Below are 24565 nucleotides of genomic sequence, written 5' to 3'. Positions count from 1 at the left end.
AGATCTGGTGATTGGGGAGGCCATTTCATGAAACAGCTGTCCACCTCTGTAGCACAGATGATCCATCGATGCAGCAGCTCTGTGTTCAGGTACCACAAACTTCTCTATCAAAATTGGGTGGAGCCCCATCCTGCTGAAAGATGAATGGAGAGTCCGATTGCATTTGAGGTATCGGCCATTGCTGCAACATGTCCCAGTAGGAATATCCAGTGACAGTGCTCTCGGTGAAGAAGAATGGCCCGAACAGTTTTCAACGTGACAAAGCACAAAACACATTTACCATTCGGGAATCACGCTCAAATTCATTGCATTCGTATGGATGCTTTGTATCCCAGATTCGACAATTAAGCCTGTTCACTTTCCCAATAGTATGAAAAGTGGCTTCGTCACTAAAAATTAAGCAATCAACAATGCCATCCCCATCCTCATTCAATTGTTGCAACTGTTGCTTGTCTTTGTCGTTGTCATTGAGCTTCTGCACTAGCTCCAATTTGAATGGCTTCATCGACAGCTTCTGTCGCAGGACTTTCCACACTGTCATTGGAGCCATTTTGAGTTCATAGGATGCATGACACACTGATTTCTTTGTGCTCCTTATGAATGTCTCTTGTATGTACTCCACGTTCACTTCACTCGCACTGGGACATCCACTTCTCTTTGCCCTGCACAAGCAACCCATCGTAACGAATTTGTTGTGCCAGTGGTATAACAAATTTGTTGTGCCAGTGGTAAATGGCCTTGCTTGTTGGTGGCTTCTTAAAGTACTGGGTTTTAAACATCTGTTGAAGAGGTGTAGCACACTTGATTTTGTCTAACTCCAATACACAGAAAGCTCGCTCCACACCTGAACTCACTATGTTAGCGACTAGAACTGACTATCGGCAAATTACCAAACTACTCTGTGGCAGTATACATGAAAAAAACTTTCAGGTTTTCTCGTCAAAATGACACATGTTTGATATCTGTACAATGTTTGGTTCTTGTGCAATAAGTAATTGAAAGTGTTCCCAGACTTTATGTACACCCTGTATATCAGTTCATGCTTAAAATTTGGAACTGAGGATATTTTTTGTCATGGTATTTACATTGATTGATTTATTCTTTAACAAGCAAAATTACATTGGAGAACAGTCAGGTCTTAAATTACATAATGAAATAAAATGCGGGTATTATGTATTCTTCTTAAAATGACCTCGAGGACAGGTGTCAGACATTATTCAAAATGATAACCTTGAACTTGCTTACATTCATTACACTGTTTTAGTAGTGATTGTTGGAATCTTTGAAATACTCAAGTTTCATGTGAAATTTGTTAAAATAACGTAATTCTGATTAGAATCTATTTGATGTTAAGTAGATTACTGTACATAACACTTTACCCACCAAAGTAGAGAAAGAAATTTAGGTGCCTGGCATCAGGTGATAAGACTAATGAAGCAACAGGTTAATCTTTCCTGAATGAATCTTTCACTCTACAGCACAGTGAAAGGTTCATTCCGGAAACTAATGCCTGGCTGTGGCAGAGCTATTTTCCATAATTTCCTTTTTCTTAGGAGTGCTAGTATAGGAAGGTATGCATATCTTCTGTAGGATTAGGAAAGAAGAGAAGAGATGCTGACATGATTGTAGTGGGGAGACTGCTTATGGGTTAGGCTCAGAAAGCTCAGTTGTAAAAGCTTTGCCCATGATAAGTTAAGGAATGTATTTGAGTACAGGAGTGTAAGTTTCTGGTCCTACTTTCCTTAGACACCACTTACCACTGATGCTGTTCAGAAGTGTGAATTGGGAATGAAAGTAAAATATGTTGTCAGTTTGTTTAATGTTAACAATGTACACTCCTGGAAATTGAAATAAGAACACCGTGAATTCATTGTCCCAGGAAGGGGAAACTTTATTGACACATTCCTGGGGTCAGATACATCACATGATCACACTGACAGAACCACAGGCACATAGACACAGGCAACAGAGCATGCACAATGTCGGCACTAGTACAGTGTATATCCACCTTTCGCAGCAATGCAGGCTGCTATTCTCCCATGGAGACGATCGTAGAGATGCTGGATGTAGTCCTGTGGAACGGCTTGCCATGCCATTTCCACCTGGCGCCTCAGTTGGACCAGCGTTCGTGCTGGGCGTGCAGACCGCGTGAGACGACGCTTCATCCAGTCCCAAACATGCTCAATGGGGGACAGATCCGGAGATCTTGCTGGCCAGGGTAGTTGACTTACACCTTCTAGAGCACGTTGGGTGGCACGGGATACATGCGGACGTGCATTGTCCTGTTGGAACAGCAAGTTCCCTTGCCGGTCTAGGAATGGTAGAACGATGGGTTCGATGACGGTTTGGATGTACCGTGCACTATTCAGTGTCCCCTCGACAATCACCAGTGGTGTACGGCCAGTGTAGGAGATCGCTCCCCACACTATGATGCCGGGTGTTGGCCCTGTGTGCCTCGGTCGTATGCAGTCCTGATTGTGGCGCTCACCTGCACGGCGCCAAACATACATACGACCATCATTGGCACCAAGGCAGAAGCGACTCTCATCGCTGAAGACGACACGTCTCCATTCGTCCCTCCATTCACGCCTGTCGCGACACCACTGGAGGCGGGCTGCACGATGTTGGGGCGTGAGCGGAAGACGGCCTAACTGTGTGCGGGACCGTAGCCCAGCTTCATGGAGACGGTTGCGAATGGTCCTCGCCGATACCCCAGGAGCAACAGTGTCCCTAATTTGCTGGGAAGTGGCGGTGCGGTCCCCTACGGCACTGCGTAGGATCCTACGGTCTTGGCGTGCATCCGTGCGTCGCTGCGGTCCGGTCCCAGGTCGACGGGCACGTGCACCTTCCGCCGACCACTGGCGACAACATTGATGTACTGTGGAGACCTCACGCCCCACGTGTTGAGCAATTCGGCGGTACGCCCACCCGGCCTCCCGCATGCCCACTATACGCCCTCGCTGAAAGTCCGTCAACTGCACATACGGTTCACGTCCACGCTGTCGCGGCATGCTACCAGTGTTAAAGACTGCGATGGAGCTCCGTATGCCATGGCAAACTGGCTGACACTGACGGCGGCGGTGCACAAATGCTGCGCAGCTAGCGCCATTCGACGGCCAACACCGCGGTTCCCGGTGTGTCCGCTGTGCCGTACGTGTGATCATTGCTTGTACAGCCCTCTCGCAGTGTCCGGAGCAAGTATGGTGGGTCTGACACACCGGTGTCAATGTGTTCTTTTTTCCATTTCCAGGAGTGTATAAAAGAATCAACAGAAAAGGTATATTAACAATTTCATTGACAGTAATCCAAACAGAAGTGACATATTTCTTATATCTTTAGCTTTTTTAATCTTGATAAAAAATTCTTTCATCATTGAAATGAAAAGGTGGTAAACAGCCATAAAAAATTCTTTCATCATTGAAATGAAAAGGTAGTAAACAGCCATTGGAAAGGTCAATTTGTGAAGGAAGCCACTACAAATCTTACAGAGAAAAACTTCAAAGAATTTGCTGAGCATAAATTGGTCCTGTAGTATTTCATATACTGAAGATCGTCACAAATATCCCATTTTAGTTTTCCTATTTTGGCCCAGGTGAAATACATATAATACTGAAGACTGATTTTTCTCGTGTATTTTATGAATTTGTTTTGCACGTATTTTTATGTAATTTATGCATTTTCACATGTTTTTATCAACCACCACGTATCCTTGCTCCTTCAGTCTGCACCAATACAGAAGAGCTGCCTTATCTCTTGCCACAATCAAGTCCCACATACTGTTCCTGCATTGTTGCCTAGCTCGTAGAATTCCCCCAAATGGCCTTGCCATCCAATTACCCATCTTTGGCTGCAACCCCTCTTTCCACAATGACCTCTATTTGTTCAAATTCCACCAGTCCATAGCCCTCACCAACCTAGCCCTAAAACACCACATAAATCAGGCCCAAACCTTCTTGCAATACCTCTTCTTTATTCGTAAAATTCTCCTGTTCTGCAATCCAAAATTTCTGCATCCCATTTCTCATACTAAAACACTTACCATCCAGGAACTAGAGCAGCACACACAATGCCACCTCAAAAAACTCCAAACTGTTAAGCTCCTACTCTCACCTTTGACTATCACTGTTCATCACCTCTACAACAGCCTCCATAATCCACATCTCCTCATAGCCAAAAAATCTTGGCTCACAGACTACTACATTTGTCACGTATCCGAGAACTCCTTCTCACTACCATTCAGATTCCCGAGCCCAAAGAGACCCAAAACATTGTTGTGAACCTTTCCTCCAAAAGCCTTAGTCCCATAAAAGTATCATTCCTTTCCAAAGGCCTTACATTCTGTCCCACTCCCAAATTCAATCATGCTGGAGTTGTTAACAATCTTCTCTCCTTCTCCAGGTCCCTACAGTGGAAACACTTTTTTGCCACCAACGCTGTCAATCAGACTCAACACAAAACTAATATTGTACCCTGCCTGTTGCAGTTCATTCCTCCATCCAACTGTGATCCATCCCCACTGCCACGAAATCACTCTACAGTAACATTCCATGGGTCCTAACCTCAGACCTTGCTTCATCATCATTTCCCCAATTCCTCAAAATGGAAACTAACCTTACATATGCAGAAAGAACCGCCACCACTTAAAAAATAATCCTGACCTTATAAGCCTACCTGTCCACAGACTCCACTGCTGTGGTCTCGAACCAAAGTGATTACCTGGCTGAGGGACTCGGCCAGCTTTCAGATTTGTCTGCCTACAAGTCATGCCACAGTGACCCCATTCCAGAAATCCATCAGGATCCCCAGTCTCTCCTTAGGTCCATCACAGAACCTCTCTCTCTCTCTCTCTCTCTCTCTCTCTCTCTCTCTCTCTCTCTCTCTCTCTCTCTCCCCCCCCCCCCCTCCCCCTCCCCCTTGGCACTCCCTGCAATCCTCCCTTCTACATTCTTCCTAAAACCCATAAACCTAATTTCCTTCACAGACTATCCATAGTTCCTGTTCCTTTCCCTATGTAATCACCCACAATTACTTCACCATTGAAGGCATCACCTACAAACAAATTTGTGGTACAGCAATGGGCACCTGCATGACACCACCCTATTCATGTGATACCTAGAGGAATCCTACCTAACCACCCAGAGTGCTAAACACCTCAACTGGTTCAAATTCGTTGATGACATCTTCATGATCTGGACTGAGGGAGAGAGCACCTTGTCTACATATCTCCAGAACCTTGACATCTTCTCCTCCATTTGCTTGACCTGGTCATCCTCAACCCAAAAAGCCACTTTCCTCGACGTTGTTCTTCATCTCGGAGATGGCCACATCAGTACCTCTGTCCACATCAAACCTACCAACCACCAGCAATTACCTCCACTTCGATGGCTGTCACCAATTCCATACAAAAAGTCCCTTCCATATAGCCTTGCCACACATGGCTGTTGCATATGTATTGGTGAACAGTCCCTCTCCAAATATACAGACTGAAATTACCCTTCCAACTTTGTACAGAAACAGATTTCCTGTGCTTTGTCTCTCCAGTCCCCCACCACCTCCCACATTCTCACCATCCAGCCGGGAAGGAACATTCCCCTCATGATTCTGTACCACCCATGACTGAAGCTACTGATCACATTCTGCACCAGGGTTTTGACAGCCCCTCCTCTTGTCCTGGTATGAGGAATATTCTATCCACTTTCCTCCTCACCCTTCCTACAGTGGTATTTCACCACCCACCAAAGCTACACATTATTCTTGTCCTCCCTACTCCACCCCTGCTTCCAAACCCTTGCCTCATTGCTATATCTGTGCAATAGACATTGATGCAAGACCTGTCCCATACATCCTCCTACCAACACCTACTCTAGTCCAGTCACAGGCATCCCGTATCCCATCAAAGGCAGGGCTACCTGTGAAAGCAGCCATGTGACCCACAAGTTCACCTTAACCACTGTGCTGCTTTCTACATGGGCATGAAAACTAACAAACTACCTGTCTGTATAAATGGCTGCCAACAAAATGTGACAAGAGACGGCTGGTCCACTTAGTTGCTGAACATGCTGACTGACACTATGTGCTTCACAGCCTGCACCATCTGGATTCTTCCTACCAACATCAGCTTTTCTGAATTGGACAGGTAAGAACTCTCCCAGCATTGTACCCTACATTCCCATAACCCTTCTGGTCTCAACCTTCGCTACTCACTGCCCTCCACTAACCTATCCGCTTCCCTGCTCCCACTCTAGCACTTCACATCCTTCTATTCTGCCAATGTGGCCACTAGTATTTTCCCCTTTGTCTCCTCTTCCTTACTTCACCTAGCAGGCCTGCCCTGTTCCCGACACAATCCTGCATGCACCCATTAGATTAGATTAGATTAGATTTACTTTCATTCCAATTGATCCGTAGTGAGGAGGTCCTCCTGGATGTGGAACATGTCAGAAAAACAACAATACATGACAAATATTTACAACTAAAACAAATAAACTAATGTACCATTCCACAGGTCCCAAGTGGAATGATCGTCATTTTTAATGAACACTAAGAGTCATTTTACAAATACTAATGCACTGAATTTAAAATAAAAAACGTTTTTTTATTTATTTATAAGGTAATAAACATGTAATACAACTACTGTAATACTTATTTACAATGAACACATTACTGCACTGAAATGGTGCAGAAGTTAGATTATACTTACACACACACACACACACACACACACACACACAAATTTTCAGTGAACACATTACTGCACTGAAATTGTGCAGAAGTTATGTTGTACTTATATACAAATCAGTTGGTTTTACTAAGAAATTCATCAATGGAGTAGAAGGAGTTGGCCACCAATAAATCCTTTAGGCTTCTCTTAAACTGAATTTCGTTGGTTGTTAAGCTTTTTATGGCTGCTGGCAAGTTATTGAAAATGTGTGTTCCTGAATAATGCACACCTTTTTGTACAAGACTAAGTGACTTTAAATTCTTGTGAAGATTATTCTTATTTCTAGTATTGATTCCATGAATTGAGCTGTTGGTTTGAAAAAGTGATATATTTTTAATGACAAATTTCATTAAGGAATAAATATACTGGGAAGCTGTAGTTAGTATCCCTAGTTCCCTAAACAGGCTTCTGCAGGATGTTCTTGAGTTCACACCACATATAATTCTTACTGCACGTTTTTGTGCCCGGAAAACTTTAGCTTGGCTTGATGAATTACCCCAAAAAATAATCCCATATGACATTATGGAATGAAAGTAAGAATAGTATGCCAGCTTTTTCATTTTTATATCCCCTACGTCTGACAAAATTCGCATTGCAAACAGAGATTTGTTAAGACGCTTCAGCAGTTCTGTGGTGTGCTCCTCCCAATTGAATTTATTATCAAGCTGTAATCCCAAGAATTTAACACTGTCCACTTCTTCTATCTTCTTGTCATCATATGTTAGACATATACTCTTGGGACACCCCTTACAAGTTCTGAACTGCATGTAGTGTGTTTTTTCAAAGTTTAGTGACAAAGAATTGGCTAGGAACCAGTGATTAATGTCCACAAATATTTTATTGGCTGATCTTTCTAAGACTACACTTGATTTGCTATTTATTGCAATGTTTGTATCATCGGCAAACAAAACAAACTTGGCATCTGGTAATGTTACTGATGAAAGGTCATTGATATACACAAGAAAAAGTAAGGGCCCAAAATGGAACCTTGTGGGACCCCACATGTAATTAGTTCCCAGTTGGATGATGCCTGATAGACATGTATCAAGCTCTTTCCTAATAACACCCTTTGTTTCCTGCCAGAGATATAAGATTTGAACCATTTTGCAGCATTTCCTGTTACACTATAATATTCTAGTTTACTTAAAAGGATATTGTGATTTACACAGTCAAATGCCTTTGATAGATCACAAAATATACCAGTTGCCTGCAATTTTTTGTCTAATGAATTAAGCACATTTTCACTGTAAGTGAAGATAGCCTTCTCAATATCAGAACCTTTTAGAAATCCAAACTGTGGCTTTGACAGTATGTTATTTGAGATAAGATGGTTATAAAGACGACAGTACATTACTTTTTCGAAAATTTTTGAGAATGCTGGTAACAGTGAAATTGGACGGAAATTTGATGCTATTTCTTTATCTCCCTTCTTAAACAGTGGCTTAACTTCAGCATATTTCAGCCATTCAGGAAATATTCCACTGATAAACGACTGGTTACACAGATAGCTTAATATGTTACTTAGCTCAGAATCACATTCTTTAATTAACTTTGTTGATATTTCATCATACCCACTAGATGTTTTTGATTTTAAAGATTTTATGATGGACATTATTTCTGCTGGGGTAGTGAGGGTCAAATTCATATTATGGAAATTACTTGAAATGTCTGGTCTAAGGTAATCCATAGCAGCATCTACCGAACCTGACAACCCCATCTTTTCAGTAACAGTTATAAAATGTTTGTTAAAAAGTTCTGCAACACTATACACATCTGTCACCAATGTATCATTTACTCTTAATGCTATTTGTTCCTCTTCATGTCTGGTCCTACCGGTCTCCTCCTTCACTATATCCCATATTGTCTTTATTTTGTTATCTGATATGACTATCTTTTCCTTGTAATATATTTGCTTTGACATCCATATTACAGTCTTTAATATTTTGCAGTATTTCTTATAATGTGCTATAGCATCAACATTGGAAATGTTTCGGATTGACAGATACAGTTTTCTTTTTGTTTTACAAGATACCCTTATTCCTCGAGTAATCCATGGCTTCTTTGTAGATTTTCCTCTAACCTTGGTAAGTTTTGGGGGAAAGCAGTGTTCAAATAAGGTAAGCACTTTATTAGCAAAAATGTTATATTTTTCATTCATGCCATGAGCACTGTAAACATCAGTCCAGTGAATGTCTCTGAGGAGTGTCCTAAAATAATCAATTTTTGGCTTACTGATTACCCTCTTGAGCTCAGATTTAACAGATTTTATATCCTGTTCAGTATTAACATTTAACAGAAGGAACTGCATGTCATGGTCTGAGAGGCCATTGGCTATTGGTTTTGTAATATAATTTTGTTCATTGGACTTTTCTATAAAGATATTATCAATGGCTGTTTGTGAGCAAGTGGCTATCCTAGTGGGGAACTTTACTGTGGGAATTAAGTTGAATGATAGTGTTACTAACTCAAATAAGTTCTTATTCGGAGAGTCTTTAAGGAAATCTACATTGAAATCACCAGCAACCACTATTTCTTTGTTTTTGGTTATTAAATGGGCCAGTACAGCTTCAAGGTGGTTTACAAACAGATTAAAGTTACCTGCAGGTGCTCGATATACACTTAATATTATGAAAGATTTTTTGTGAAAATCTAATTCTGTTGCACATGCTTCCATATGCTGTTCTAGGCAAAATTTATGAATGTCTATGTTCTTAAATTTATGACAGTTCCTGATTAGCAGCACTACACACTCCCCCACTCTTGCTGTGCTATCTCACCCTCTCCCCACCCCATTCCTCCTACTCATTGACCCCACCACCCATAATAGATTGATGCCAACAGTGGCCATATACAGTGATCATGCTTATGTGAGTTGTGAATGTGTGTGTACTCAATTCACAAAGAGGGCCATTTTGCTGAAAGCTTAAATGTGTAGTAGCCTTTTTTGTGCTGTCTGTGACTTTTTTCCTCTATATGGTGAATAGCAATTTATCCTTTTCATATTATTGTTGTTATTCCATCCTAGACTTCCCTTGTTTGATTAAACCTAGAAAATAGATGTATTGAGCAAGTACCTCACTTGCAATATCTTGACTGTGACATAATATATGACATTCATGTCGAACTTGGTGAAAAACTGAAAAAGCACCAGGCCATTTGTGCAACAGTCTAGACATTGTTATCTACGAAAACCAGAAAAAAAACAGAGATTTTATAAAGTGATGTGTTTGCTATCTTCGTTTTACAGCTCGGAGACATGGGGGATGAGTGCTAAACTTATCAATATGATGTATATATCAGAAATGAGGGCCTGAGATCAGTGAAAAGCTGAACAAGGTGGGATGGACTTAAAAATGGCAATATGTGGAGAAAACCTAATATTTTTGAAACTACAGATAGAGTCTAAAAAAAGAAAAAAAAAAGAGAAGAAGAAGGAAAGATGGCTCTCAACAACTGAATGAAGGAAGACCACAAAAAGTTTTATCATAGACTGAATGGCAAAAGAGACATTGGAAGAGCAAGGAAATGTTTGCAATAACTTCCTCTGTGACCTGAACATAAGAATCGTCTACTCTGTCCCCCCCCCCCCCCCCAATGGCCACTGTTGTTTATTCACTTAAAACATATAATAACTGACATTTCAACATTATTGCTTGATTTGATTTGAAAAGACCAGTTATCCAATTAACTGCAGTTCGTGTGACTAAGAAGTTCATTATAGAGAATTTGAGTTGCAGGCAGGCACATCAAAAAGACCATCAAATAATTAAGCTTTTGACAAAGAGGCCTCCTCCAAGTTAGCAACATAAAACTCTCTCTCTCTCTCTCTCTCTCTCTCTCTCTCTCTGACTGTCAAGGCCAGACAGTGGTCGTGTGTGAACTGTAGTTGCGTCTCTCTCTCTCTCTCTCTCTCTCTCTCTCTCTCTCCATCTCTGTCATTATTCCATCCTGGATTTCTGATTATTTCATTATAGAAAAGGTACATTCCATTTACAAATGACAAAATATTCATTCATTGTGGGAATAGACTAAAGTTTGATTACAGGTATCATTAACATAAAATTATTACGCAATTTGCACTTTTTTAAAAAAGTTTTTTTATCTAGAGACAGACGAAACTATTTAGCATGTTGACTCTGCTGCACCGCTGCTGGCCACATGGCAGTCAGTGTGTTAGACACTAGCAAAACTATTTCCAATCAGTCACGTTAATTTGGAAACACTGACATGACCAAACAAGGAAACTATAATTTATTTTTAACATGTACAGAAAAACAAAACTAACTATATGATTTACTCAGATGCTGACTGAGGAAAAAATTACTATCATAATTACAGAGAGCATTGAAGCCTGTTCTGTGATCTACATTGTTAAAAAAAAATATATTTTTTATGTTTAGGCTACAAACTACATCATCTACCTAGAACTACTGCAGATATGACGAAAGCAAAAAGATGAACTGTCGATTTCTTCTAAGTGTGACTAACATTTATGCACAAGATGCGACGAGAATTTTAGCTCGTGAAAATAAGAATTACTATGACGATCCTACCTCTAATGTGCTAAGTGTTTCAAACTGTATTTCAGTGCTAATTAGAACAATTCTGAATAGGTTTCTGTTTAAAGTGAAATACACAGAACTCAATATATTCACAGTTTTCAGATAGCTCTGTCCCAGACCATGGGCATAGGATGTAATTTGCTATTTCATGGCTACAGCAACCAATATACACATTTATGTCTTTTATTACATGGTAGGTGCTGTTTCACAACAAGAAACAGACTTTATTAAAATCAGCTCTTTTCTGGGCAACACACATTCTTGTTGGATTTAGTGCTTCCCCCCCCACCCCTCCCCCCCCCCCACCCCCCCTCCCCCAAATTATATTCCTTTGGCACATAGTAGAAGTTGTATATAACATTGCATACTTATTGCTCTGTTAATTGTATTGCTGTTGTTTTTATCTTTTCGTGTTATGGGTGTTTCTTATTGTTTGATCTTATATAGCGTACGCTGAGGTAGACAAAAGTCATGGTATAGAAGGAAACATTCCATGTGGGAAAAATATATCTAAAAACAAAGATGATGTAACTTACCAAACGAAAGCGTTGGTATGTTGATAGACACACAAACAAACACAAACACACACACAAAATTCAAGTTTTCGCAACCCACGGCTGCTTCATCAGGAAAGAGGGAAGGAGAGGGAAAGACAAAAGGATGTGGGTTTTAAGGGAGAGGGTAAGGAGTCATTCCAATCCCTGGAGCGGAAAGACTTACCTTAGGGGGAAAAAAGGACAGGTATACACTCGCACACACAAACATATCCATCCCCACATATACAGACACAAGCAGACATATCATGCTTGTGTCTGTATATATATATATCAGTAGTACTATGTGCACAAGGTATTAAAAGGGCAGTGCATTGGCGGAACTGTCATTTGTACTCAGCTATCATTTTCACATAAATCACCTGAGTCCAAATGACATGGCCACATGATGGGAATTAACAGACTTTGAATGCAGAATGGTAGTTGGAGCTAGACGCTTGGGACACTCCATTTCAGAAATTGTTAGGGAATTCAGTATTCCAAGATTCACTGTGTCAAGAGTCTGCTGAGAATGCCAAATTTCATGCATTACCTCTCACAACTTCTTACAGCACAACATCGTCTCTCCTGGGCTCATGACCACATTGGTCGGACCCTAGACGACTGGAAAACCGTGACTTGGTCAGATGAGTCCCAGTTGCAGTTGGTAAGAGCTGATGATAGGGCTAGAGTGTGTCACAGACCTCAAGAAGACATGGACCCAAGTAGTCAATGAGGCACTGTCCAAGCTATTGGTAGCTCCATAATGGTGTGGACTGTGTTTACATCGAATGGACTGGGTCCTCTGGTCCAACTGAATTGATTGTTGACTGGAAATGGTTATGTTCAGCTACTTGGAGACCATTTGCAGCTATTCGTTGGACTTCATTTTCCCAAACAGTGATGGAATTTTTATGAATCATAATGTGTATGTTACTGGGCCACAATTGTTCATGATTGGTTCAAAGAACATTTTGGACAATTCGAGCAAATGGTTTGGCTATCGAGACTGCCTGACATGAATCCCCAAGAACATTTATGAGACATAACCAAGAGGTCAGTTCATGCACAAAATCCTGCATCGGCAACACTTTCGCAATTATGGACGGCTGTAGAGGCAGCATAGCTCAGTATTTCTGCAGGGGACTTCCAACGACTTGAGTCCATACCACGTTGAGTTAGTGCACTATGCTGGGTAAAAGATCATCTGACATGATATTAGGTGGTATCCTATAACTTTCACCACCTCGGTGTATGCTCAAGAACGGTTTTCTATGTGAGTGGGATTGAGGTGCATGGCTACAACATTGTGCTATAACTTATTCACATTTATTTAGACCAGGCTTTGTTTTGCTTTTTACTATGCTTAGTTAGCCTTATGAATGCAGAAGTGTCGTAACCATATAATTAATAGGGTATATTGCCAAAAATATGGATTGTGGCTTGGAATACTTTGTGCATCACCTCTGACTTGCGTAGTGGCCTGTGTATCACCAGTCACACTCAGTATTTTTTCCAGAGAGCCAGGTGCAACTAAAGTTTCTAGTGGCATGTAGTGATGTTATTTAGCTTGGGTTCAGCATGTAGTTTGTTGTGCTCATACTGCTGTCATCAGGCATATAATATATATGTGTGTGTCAATATTGTTGACAGTATTGAAGTAGGTGGTGTTCTGAGCCATAGAACTGTATTATGAGAAAAATTTGGTTTTAGAAACATATGTTGACATCAGTTAATGGCTTGTGAAATGTATGAGATTGGTCTCTTGTGTGTTCTACCCCATGGCTCTGAAAGTTCTGTCAATGTTCTGGCTGTTCACGTGACAGCCAAAAAATACTGTCTTCTGGATAGTGTTTCTGAATAATATTTAATGCAAGTTATGGCTGTTGTGCTGTTTTTATACAAAGTAAAATTCAAATTTGTAAGAATTATTTGAGAAAAACACAGGTTTTAAAACTAATGCAATCTCATTTATTTGCAGCATTAATGCAATGGCTACAAAGACTTAAATAATATTCATATATTAGTCATATTTTTCACCTTCCATAATTCATTTCTTGTGTATTGCCCTGAAACGAATTTTGGTGGTCCACAAGGACAATACATACACACAATTCTTAATATCACTACTACTAATCATATTTTAAAATATAGCTTTCACACAATGCATAAAAATAAATAGTTTCAGTACATTATTTTTTCTAATTCAAGTACACATTTCCATAAAGGCACGACATTCTGCAGAGGCCTGCGTAGGACTTAAGATGTAAACAATAGTTAGGAAAGTAGAGCCACATCTGCACCACAATACAAAAAACTGTTCACAGTCTGAGGAGATATACACACACACACACACACACACACACACACACACACACACCTGTATGTGTGTATGTTCTTACATATATGCACATAAATACATACTTATGCATTATATGAATCATAGGACACACACACACCTGTATGTGTGTATGCTCTTACATATATGCACATAAATACATACTTATGCATTATATGAATCATAGGATTCTTTCAAGCTTCATTTTGACAGCTGTTTGTCCGAAATCAACAATGAAATAATAGGACTGTCAAAGGAGCAAAAATCAAAGAAAGGTACATAAATTTATGCTGCTACAACAGCATCACACTTCACTTTGGACTAGTACTCTAGCAATAACCAATGGACCGTTACGTTTTGGTACATGCAATATCACAGACAAAATTCCTGCATTCATATGAATAAAAACATAATTTTGAGTTTTTATTTAGACAAAGCAGCCAATGCAAATTATGAGTGGATACATGAAAAGCAGAAACAATGCTGAACCTCACACACCCATAAATACATATAAATAAAAAATTACTTGTATGTACAAATATTTTAAGTTTCAAAAATATTATCTAGAGTAAGATGTTTGGTTAATTTTTTAAAAACTATACTGCTTATTTTTGCCCAGCAGTACATCGTCACTAAGATGTACAGACTGAAAATGTTGAAGCATCCAATGTGCAGATGAAGCTACAATAAGTTTCTGATACAGTTTCTGTGCAAAAATAAATGTAATTCATTTTGTTTTTATTTAGGTTAGGTAATGTACATGAAAGAGCTTTGCCAGCCTATTCTGACCTCACTTTTAGTGATGTTGATAATTGGTTAACATAATGGCTCCCATCGCCAATTTGTCCAAGGTGTGCGCAATGATTTTAAAAATATACAAAAGTTAACTGTTATCCGTATCACGCTCAGAATTCTTAAAAATTGTCTGGGTTAAAGTCAGACTGGCACCCAGGTTAATGCCTAGTTCCAGAAGGCTTTTGACACAGTCGTGTACTTTTTCCAAAGGGAAAAAATACAAGTTTACAGAATATCAGATGAGCTGTGTGACTGGACTGATGAGTTCCTAGCAAACAGAAAACAGTGTGCCATTCTTGAAGGAGAGAAATCTTTGAATTAAACATAGTTTTGGGTACATGACATCGGAAAGATATAGGATCATTAATTTTCATAGTACCTAATGGATAAAATTCTATGAGACTTTTTATGAATGGTGCTGTTTTATACAAAAAAGTCACAGTGCTAGAAAACTGTCACAAAATATAGGAAGACCTGCAGAGGATCAACACTTGGTGCAGGTATTGGCAGTTGACCCCAATATAAACAAGTGTAATGTATTGTGCATAAATATGCAGAGAGGCCTATCATTTTATGCAGAACAATTACTGAAAGCAGTCACATTGATAAAATATCTAGGAGTATGTATACAGAGTGACTTAAAAGTGGAGTGACCACATAAAACTGATTGCAGGTAAGGCAGATTGCTAGATTGAGATTCACTGGAAGACTCATCTGGACATGTAGTCGAGCACCTATAAAGGAGGAAGCTCACAAAGCCCTCATCTGAAGGAACTTTAACACCTCTCATCAGTCGGAGATCTGTACTGGATAGGACTGGAAAAGAAAGTAAAGAAGATCCAGTAAAGAGTTTAGTTACAGGGTTGTTTAGTAAGCAGAAAAGCATCATTGAGATGCTCGGGCAACTCCAAGAGAGGCATTGTGCATCACGGTGTAGTTTGATGTTAACATCCTGTGATCGTACATTCCTGGAAGAGTCAACCAATATATTGCTTCATCCTACAAGTATCTTATGAAAAGACCATAAAGGTAAAATTTTAGGGATTTAAGCTCACGCAGAGAGTTACTAAAAATTGTCCTTTCAGTGGAACCATTTGCGACTGGAAAATGAAAGAGAGAAGGATAGTGATACTTTGTATCATCCACTGCCCACCAGAAGACGGATTGTGGAGCACAGATGTAGAAGTATATGTAGACACAGTTCATACAGACTAGGAATACTACCTTAAACACAAAATGACTGTCTCGTAAATTTTTTTCATTATACATTTCAAACCCAGGGCACACAAGTGATATCACTATCAAGCTTGCATTAATATCAAGTCGTCATTAGAGGATCTGTTTAAAAGGAAGGAAAAAGGGGGTAGTAACATACTAGGGATCATAAGCTGCAAATCCCTACATATAAAAACACATATTGTAATACGCTGTACAGTAACTTGACCACTGAAAAGGTCTGGAAAAGCGCTCTCTACGTAAATATACCTTCTCTCCAATTGTTGTAACTTGATGCTGAAGTTGGCTGTGGAAGAATATAGAGCTGGTAACTCTTGCACTGCCAACGTAAGATTAAGAATACTTACACTGTAAAATACAATGTGTGATAAAGACCACTTGAAATGAAAACTTGTAAAAAAATTACTTAACTAATGGTGTTACATAAACCAGACACACATTCTCGCCTGTGGGTGCAATTAGTAAACTAGTATCTGGCAGCTGCAAGTGCATGATAAACAACTGGTATGAAAGAACTGATAAAACAAGCTACCATTAGACAGATGTGAGCTGGCAGAAAACAAGGAGAAGAGGCATCATCGACACACAAGAAAATACTTCGAAAAAGGCTTTGTTACAGTAATAGTTTCGTTCATTAAATAAGTGATGTGGGTACTTTTTATAAAATTAGTAAAAACTTCAAGCTCTTGAAATTTATGCAAATGGCATTTCTAAACATATCATCTGATGACTTGATAATAAGTCAAAACAGCAATAATACTAATTGTATGAATCAAGTCTGAAATATATAATAAAAAATGTAATTCAGCTCTGAGTTTATCAATACTTCCTTTCATTGCTACATTTAAATGTCTAGAAATGTAAAACTGTGCACTTCACAAAATGAAAAAATGTAGTATCCTATGACTATAATATCAATGAGCCACTGCTGGATTTGGCCAGCTCATACAAATACCTGGGTGCAAGATTTTGTAGGGATGATCACATAGGCTCAGTTGTGGTTGAAGGATGTTGCAGATTTTAGTTTATTGGCAGAATATTGGGGGAAGTGCAAGCAGTTCACAAAGGAGATTGCTTACAAATCACTCATGTGACCCATTCTAGACTATTGCTCATGTGTTTGGGACCTGTACCAAATATCCAGAGAGTATCAAGGTAATGCTGAAGAAACTGAACTGAGAGACTCTTGAAGACAGACATATGATTAGAAAGTCTACTATTGGGATGGGATGAAGAGGTTTGTATGGGCACATGATGGCAAGGTCTTCAGCACCCGTATTTTTTATTATGTGGAAAGAAATACTATATGGATAAAAACTACCAACCTCCCACTGGTGTGGAGGTGGGGGTGACAATGGTGCGATGGATAGGGAAGGTGAGTTGGAGATCGATAGAGGGAGGGAGGGAAAGAAGAAGCGGGGAAGAAAAGATGAAGTGAGACAGAGGGAGAGAAGGAGGCAGAGGGAAAGGGTGAGGGGTGAGGGGCGGGGGGGGGGGGGGGGGGAGAAGATGGACGGAGACATGGGGTATGGATACAGGGTTGAGTAGGAGATGGTTAGAGAGAGGGGAGAATAGAACATAAAGAGGAGGGAGGAGATGGACTAATAGAAGACTGGAATAAATAAATATCAGGGAAAAGCTGGTTTTGTTAACTAGTTGCAAATAAAAATACCTGGGAAGATGGAAAACCAATAAGAGTCCTTGGTTTTGATGAGAAAATGATGATGGTCCATTTTTCTTTCTTTTCTTAGAATAGAATCTTTTAGCTATGGATTGTGTGACTGGTTGGTGATTTTCCTTTGTTTTATTATTGAATTCAATGAAAGGTCTGTTGATTTGATAATTGTTAGTGAAGCTGTGTTACTAACATCTGTAGTCACAATGTGTGACGATTGCTGTAAAAATGGATTAAGATACAAGTCCATAACTGACTCAGAATGCTAAGAAGAAGCAAAAGCACAATAAATTATCGGCCATAAAAAAAAAAGAATTATGGTACAAACACATGAAACAGGTGAGGACTATAGAGTCCAATGCCTCACCTGAATGTGATGCACTGAGGATATATTTAAGTGGTTTTGTTGAAATGAAACTTATACAGAGAAGGCATCCTTGAAAAAGTCCTAGCAAAGCTCTTCTTCATGATCATACATACACACACAAAGGAAGAATGAAGAAAGATAATACTATGAGGGAAATTCCTGTTTGTTATAAAGCTTCCCTGGCACTTCATGGGATATTGCCTAGAATTTTGTAGACTATCCACGAAAAGTTAAAAGAATGTTTCAGAGTTGTATCATACGGAAGGGCAAGCACAAAAATCGGCCTCTTGCTTTGAGCAATGACATAAGAAATACAACTGATGAGCACATTCAGTCACTCCAAGGCTGCAGTTGTACTATTCTTTGAAACTTACCTTCCAGAAGATCTCAATAGAAAGAAGCTCCAATCATATGCACATGGATAAATACCCCAACAGTCAGGTGTCTTATGACACATATTTGTGAATTTTTTAATGTGCAATAAAATATTTCATTTGGGTATCCCCAATCAATCAGTGTGATACCATGAATGCATAAGGGGTTCAAATACAAGAACGACTGGCTTGTTTAGAAACAATATGAATGATCCCGTATTTAAAGAATAACTGACTAAGAAATTGAAAAGGCTCAAAGCAGACAAGGAACTTCATTTAAGGACAGCCCACATGTTTAATGATAAGAAATGTCTCCACAGGCGACAATGTGCTAAAAGCAAAGAAGAAGATGCTATTGCAATGTATTTTCAAAGGAATGTGCCAGTCCCAAATATAGCAAGTAACACGGTATACAACAAACATCAGCTGATGGTACATTTGTTTAGCTGATGGTACATTTGTTTAACATCCACGTTTTAGCATCGGGGAGTCAACATTTTATTGTTATGATGAGACTGTAGCAAAGAAAGGTGCAGATGAAGTTGTATCGATACTTCACCATTTTATATTTCATATTCTTTCACCTGATGTAAAACAACTGTACATATTCTGCGATTCATGTGCTGGACAAAATAAGAACTTTCCTGTTTTCAGATATATTCATTACATTGTGACAATTTGCCAGTGCCTTGAAAAAGTTATGATGATATTTCCAGAAAGAGGGCACTCCTACCTAGAGTGTGACAAAAATATGGGGTTCACATCAAAAACTGCTCACACGGAGTTACTATAAGACAGGTGTGACATCATACGTCACAGTTGCTTAAAACCACATCCATTTCAAGTTGTGGAATGCGATCAGTCACTGTTTCTACAGTGGACATCATTCTTTTTATTTAACAGATTGTACAAAAGGAGATCACCTGTACCTTCGAGACCACTTAAGGAAGTAAAGGTAGAGGCTAATCAGCCATGCATTATGTCACTGAGGTCTGAAACAGTTTGTGGGATACAGTGATAATCATAAAGGTGCACAAGAAGAGTTCATCAAATCTCTCAGAACAAAATTTCTCACTACTGGGAACAGTCCACTTGATGGACTTGCCCATTCTGCTCCTAAAATGGAAAGATTTGCAGGTATGTCTAATGAATATTTTATAGACTTTTAGTAACTACTGCTACTACTACTACTACTACTACTACTACTACTAATGCAACGATAAACTCTACAAACTTTCTTTGTAATGGCTTTCAGGAACTGTCCGCACTTCTCACAAAAGAAGAATCAAGTCCTTTATAAGAAGTTTCAGCACTAGGGGTGAATGAGAGACTTAAATTGTGGTGTTATGTGTCAGTGTTAAATTGAGGTCCTGTGTTTTAAAGACGTATGAGTTCAGTGGTGTTAACTGGAGTAAAATGTGAAAGTTACGTGTAAACGAATTGGAGTAGATTCATCATTCTTCCTGCTTTGGTTGGTCACTGACATCACATTGTCGCATTTTCTCCATTGTTATGGGTCAGACATTCCTGAAACTTTTTCACAACATTGTTAGAACCCTGAGGTTTGCTTACTGCTAATACTGCCTTCTTATTATGTCGATCATGGGTAACAAAGCATTTCAAACTTAAAAATTCAAATATCTCACTAATATTAAAATGTGACATTCATCATTATTCCCCCCAGGTCTTTCATATCCAAATCTCTAAAAATCACTTGAAGGAAATTGCTAAACGATTTTTAACACAACTCTTATGGGCTACTAAATTTTTCCTTGCAGTTTTACTTTTCGATGTACTTTCCTATGAATCCAAGTTTGTAAATAAGTATGCTAATGCTTGTATGGTGAAATGAAATATTTCCTCATTGAAGTAGTGAAGTTGGCTTAGTCAGGGCGATACAATATTGTCAGAGAGTGCAGTGAACTGGCAACTGCATTATCTGGAAGTGCAAGTGTGCCAGCAGTTGAGTACAGTGCAGAGGAGAAAGCAGAGTCTTGAGAGACAGTTGAGTCAACCGAGGCTCTTCTGTTGAGAAATGGTTGTAACACAGTGGTGCCGAAGTATGTAATGGTTCGGTGACTAATTTGGTGTGGACAGGTGAAGTATATGGCATTAAATGGGCACAGTATAATTGCTGCAAGAGGATGCAAATCAACATGAAGAGTATTGTGGGCCCAATTTCATTTGTTAAGGAGTTACAAGATGAAGAGCCTGTGTCACACATTGTCAACAAACCATGACTTACATTGCACTGACATCATCTTAACCTGAAATGAGATCCAGATAATTACTTGGTCGGACTTGTATATGGCTAGCCAGCATCAAAGTTCATTTTGTGTTTGAATAATACTGAATTATACAAAAGTGTTGACCTTCAATTTTAACTAAGACAAAATACATAAGCAGGATCCATCCTATCCATTGTTGATGATCCGAGAGTCCTGATGACTACCGCAGTGTTTTATGAAAGAAATAATAGCAATTAAAATTTCAATTATTTGCAAAAACTACAATAAACTGAAGCGCTCAGGTCTAGTAAACAGTAATTTTAAAGACAGCACTTAACAGAGCAAGATTCAGTAAAAGACATTTTTTGTGTATTTTTCATGGATAAATAAGTTTTCTGTCTTATGCAACTGCAATTAGACAGGAATGCTTGTGGAAGTCATGAGCAAATAATAGTAGTAATTGCACAAAAGATTAGCAATAATTGTTAATGAATAGTAATAGTAACAAAAGTAAGAGTTGCATGAAACCAATAGGTCAGTTACATCATATCACAAACTTAGCCATTCTTTTAAAACTGAAATTCTGACTTTGCAAATTATGTAACAGTAACTCACAGGTAAGTGATTATTGAATGACATTATATCATAACAATAATTTTCAAGTTAAATAACAGCATTCAGTAATGAATAAACATAAATAATGTTTGAGTAAAATTAGACAGTAAGCAATACAGTGAGTGACATCACAAAATTTTTGCATTTACGTAACCATTTTCTACTGATGGGATTCTGTTGTTCTTTGATTATTACTAATTAATTTATGTCTACCTCGATAGCTGAGTGGTCAACGCGGTAGTCTGTCACGCCAAGGGGCCCAGGTTTGATTCCTGGTTGGGTCGGATATTTTCTTCGCTCAGGGACTGGGTTTTGTGTTGTCCTCATTGTCACTCCATCATCATCAGTAGAAGGCAATGGGAAACCACCACTGGAATCATTTTCCTAGACGCTCATGCGGTGGACCTCTCTGACAAGACTTCCCCCATGATAAGACCTGCCGTAAGGCAGTGTGGGGAAAAAATTCATTTACATGAGTTGCTAATTAACTGAAAGGTATTTGTTCACTGTGACATATTGATTTGAAATCACGCTAGAGCAATACTTATCAATTTTGTGCTATTTTCGCCTTGCAACAAAACCAGTATTCTTATGTAAGCTTCTAAGTATTAACAAACAGTATTTTTTAAAAAAAACTAATTTTAGCAACATAGTGAGCTGGCAACCATTAATTGTCACTGATTCATTAATTAAATTTATAATATTTTCAAAATTTAATTCCATCCAGCCCAGTTTTATACTCATTTACTTTAACCGAGTTTTACTTTCTTGTTGCCATTGTTGGGAGTACTGAGCATTGGCAATTCAGTTATAATTGCACCTACATTTCGTTTATTCTTTTGAGTAGATGCCTTTCCTGCACAACAGGGAACTTTAGGTACATGTTTCATTTAAGTCCTAACTAACTGGAAGAGTAGGGGGAGGCTATAATTTTCTGAATGAAGATAAGGAAATTTGTATTTCAGTATATGCCAAAACTGAATGAGTGCAATGCTTGTAAGGACTTAACTACTGATATGACAAAAAATGCTAATGAGACAAAAGTACACCACGGAAGGGTAGGGACATGTGTATGCAGCTTAGTGAGTCACCATTTCATCACTCCTGTAATGTCACATCTAATAACCATATTCCTAAACCGTATAATTTGCTAGAACTCATGTTCTACCTTCATGGATATAAATCAAAATGAAGACAGAAGCTTATTGTACTAATATCTGCACAGTGGAAAAAATTGTTCAATCCAAAATACAATTAGGACGTCAACATACCATCGCAGGATGTACACTTTCGATAATCTTCAACTTATAATAACTTTTGTTCACATGGGATGCACATCTTACAACTACAATGACAGTAATGATAGGAATGAAATGTTTGTACTACCGTTCATGCTTAGGACCATGACTAATATAATCTTCCTGATTAGTGATGATTTTCCCTAAATTGTCCTATACATTGTCATCTGCCTCTTTATATTACATCAATTGTTTCTCTGCACACCCACCTGCTCTGCTGGACATAATTCTCATCATGATTATCCTATATTACCGCCAGATGAACACAGACTTATATTACATGATACTACTAAAAATGTCATTTTAGATTATGCAAAAGCTTTAGAGGCTTTTTGTACGTGCAGCAGCTTACTGCAAATATTTTAATCATAAACATTTCACAAATACTAAAATATCTAAAACAATGGTTCAGCCTACAATGAATACAACTAGTGTGTCATTCTGCACATACATAGACTCAAATTTCATATTAGCATAAATACTATATATATTCTTTCAAATATAAAATGGCTGCATATTACACACAGTACTATTTGTAAGTTGCAGGACATACTGTTTGAATATAATTTCTGCCTATAAAAATAATTTTCTCATTTTGATTCTCAAGAGAGCAAATCGGCTAACATTTTATTTTGAGTCACCTTTGTGCCATTATATTATTAGTTGATATGCAACACATGGCTATGGTTTTCTCCTTTCTAACTTGGGAATAATTGTACAAGATTTATGTTTTCTTAAACATTTCATTAAGTTACACAAAAAATTATGTTAGAACCAATACAGTAACAAAACAAATAATCTCCCTGCTGCCTTTTAATTATGTCAGTTATTTTCATGACTGTAGTGGCACTACGGCTCCCTCATACCTAAATTTATTCTTACACACCAGAATATGTCAATTCTACCATTCAAACACATCTGCTGCTTTTTGATTCAAAATGTGGTCTAACAATGAAATCTAATACAAATTTTAAGAAAGGCTAGAGGTATAAAAGATAAACTATGGGCAAGTAATGACAGAATAGTTAATAATACAATTTAAAAGAAATAATCAGCATTAATTATTACGTTCTTCAATGTACTACAATACACTTAAATCCAACCTGACATTAGGTGTGCACTACCGTATTTTTTGTACTTTTGCTCCCTGGGGATTTCCAAACCCATCATTGAGGAATTTTGCCCTGTAAGTATCAAATAAATAGAGAAACACTCACGTTAAAAACTACCAATATGAAACTTTCGATATATAAAGGTAAAGAAAAATGGCCCATATTGGTTGGTTGTAACAATATACAGTCATAAAATCGGGTCTATAACATAACTGCAGCAATGTGCTAACATTGTGTGCAGTTTTCCTTGATGCTTGTGCTCTCTAATTCTGAACTGGTACAAACAGGAAAAATTTTGTATTTATTTTTATGTCAGTGCCAACTTTAGAAATCAAATAATACTGTGTATGATCCACTGTAGTAACCACTTTTGAATACTGTGTTTTATTAAGTTGATAAGTAATTAGTGGCAAGAAGTATAATCACTACTTTATTTGTGAATGTACGTGGCGGTATGCCATACCAATATCTCCGATGAAAAAATGGCATTAAAATAACATTTTAAAATGTTTAAATTAAACAAAAACTCCCCTCCCCCAGAAGGTCGCAGTAATAGTTTTTTTAAAAAAAAAAAAAAAAAAAACAAACCAAGCACTGAGTACAATTAATAAACATGCCATTACATTCAACAATGCCAGGAGTGTGGGTCGGGGATGTTTGTTTCCTCTTAAACTATTTCTTTCCTCACAGCAGTCTGATCCTCTGTATCAC

At 38.5% G+C, this 24565-nt stretch overlaps 1 long non-coding RNA gene across 1 annotated transcript; it reads right to left on the bottom strand.

Moving 5' to 3' along the window:
- Positions 1-13764: 13764 nt before the first annotated feature.
- LOC126418519 (uncharacterized) lies at positions 13765-17641 on the bottom strand. Its single transcript, XR_007575857.1, has 2 exons — positions 14276-17641; positions 13765-14196 (listed from the first exon to the last, which is right to left on the bottom strand). It is a non-coding gene; the product is annotated as an uncharacterized LOC126418519 (long non-coding RNA).
- Between the last annotated feature and the right edge of the window lie 6924 nt (positions 17642-24565).

The sequence above is a fragment of the Schistocerca serialis genome, chromosome 9 (genome assembly GCF_023864345.2).
Source record: "Schistocerca serialis cubense isolate TAMUIC-IGC-003099 chromosome 9, iqSchSeri2.2, whole genome shotgun sequence".
Taxonomy (NCBI): domain Eukaryota; kingdom Metazoa; phylum Arthropoda; class Insecta; order Orthoptera; family Acrididae; genus Schistocerca; species Schistocerca serialis.
The sequence above is the reverse complement of the archived record's forward strand: the minus strand, read 5'-3'. Positions and strand labels throughout refer to the sequence as shown.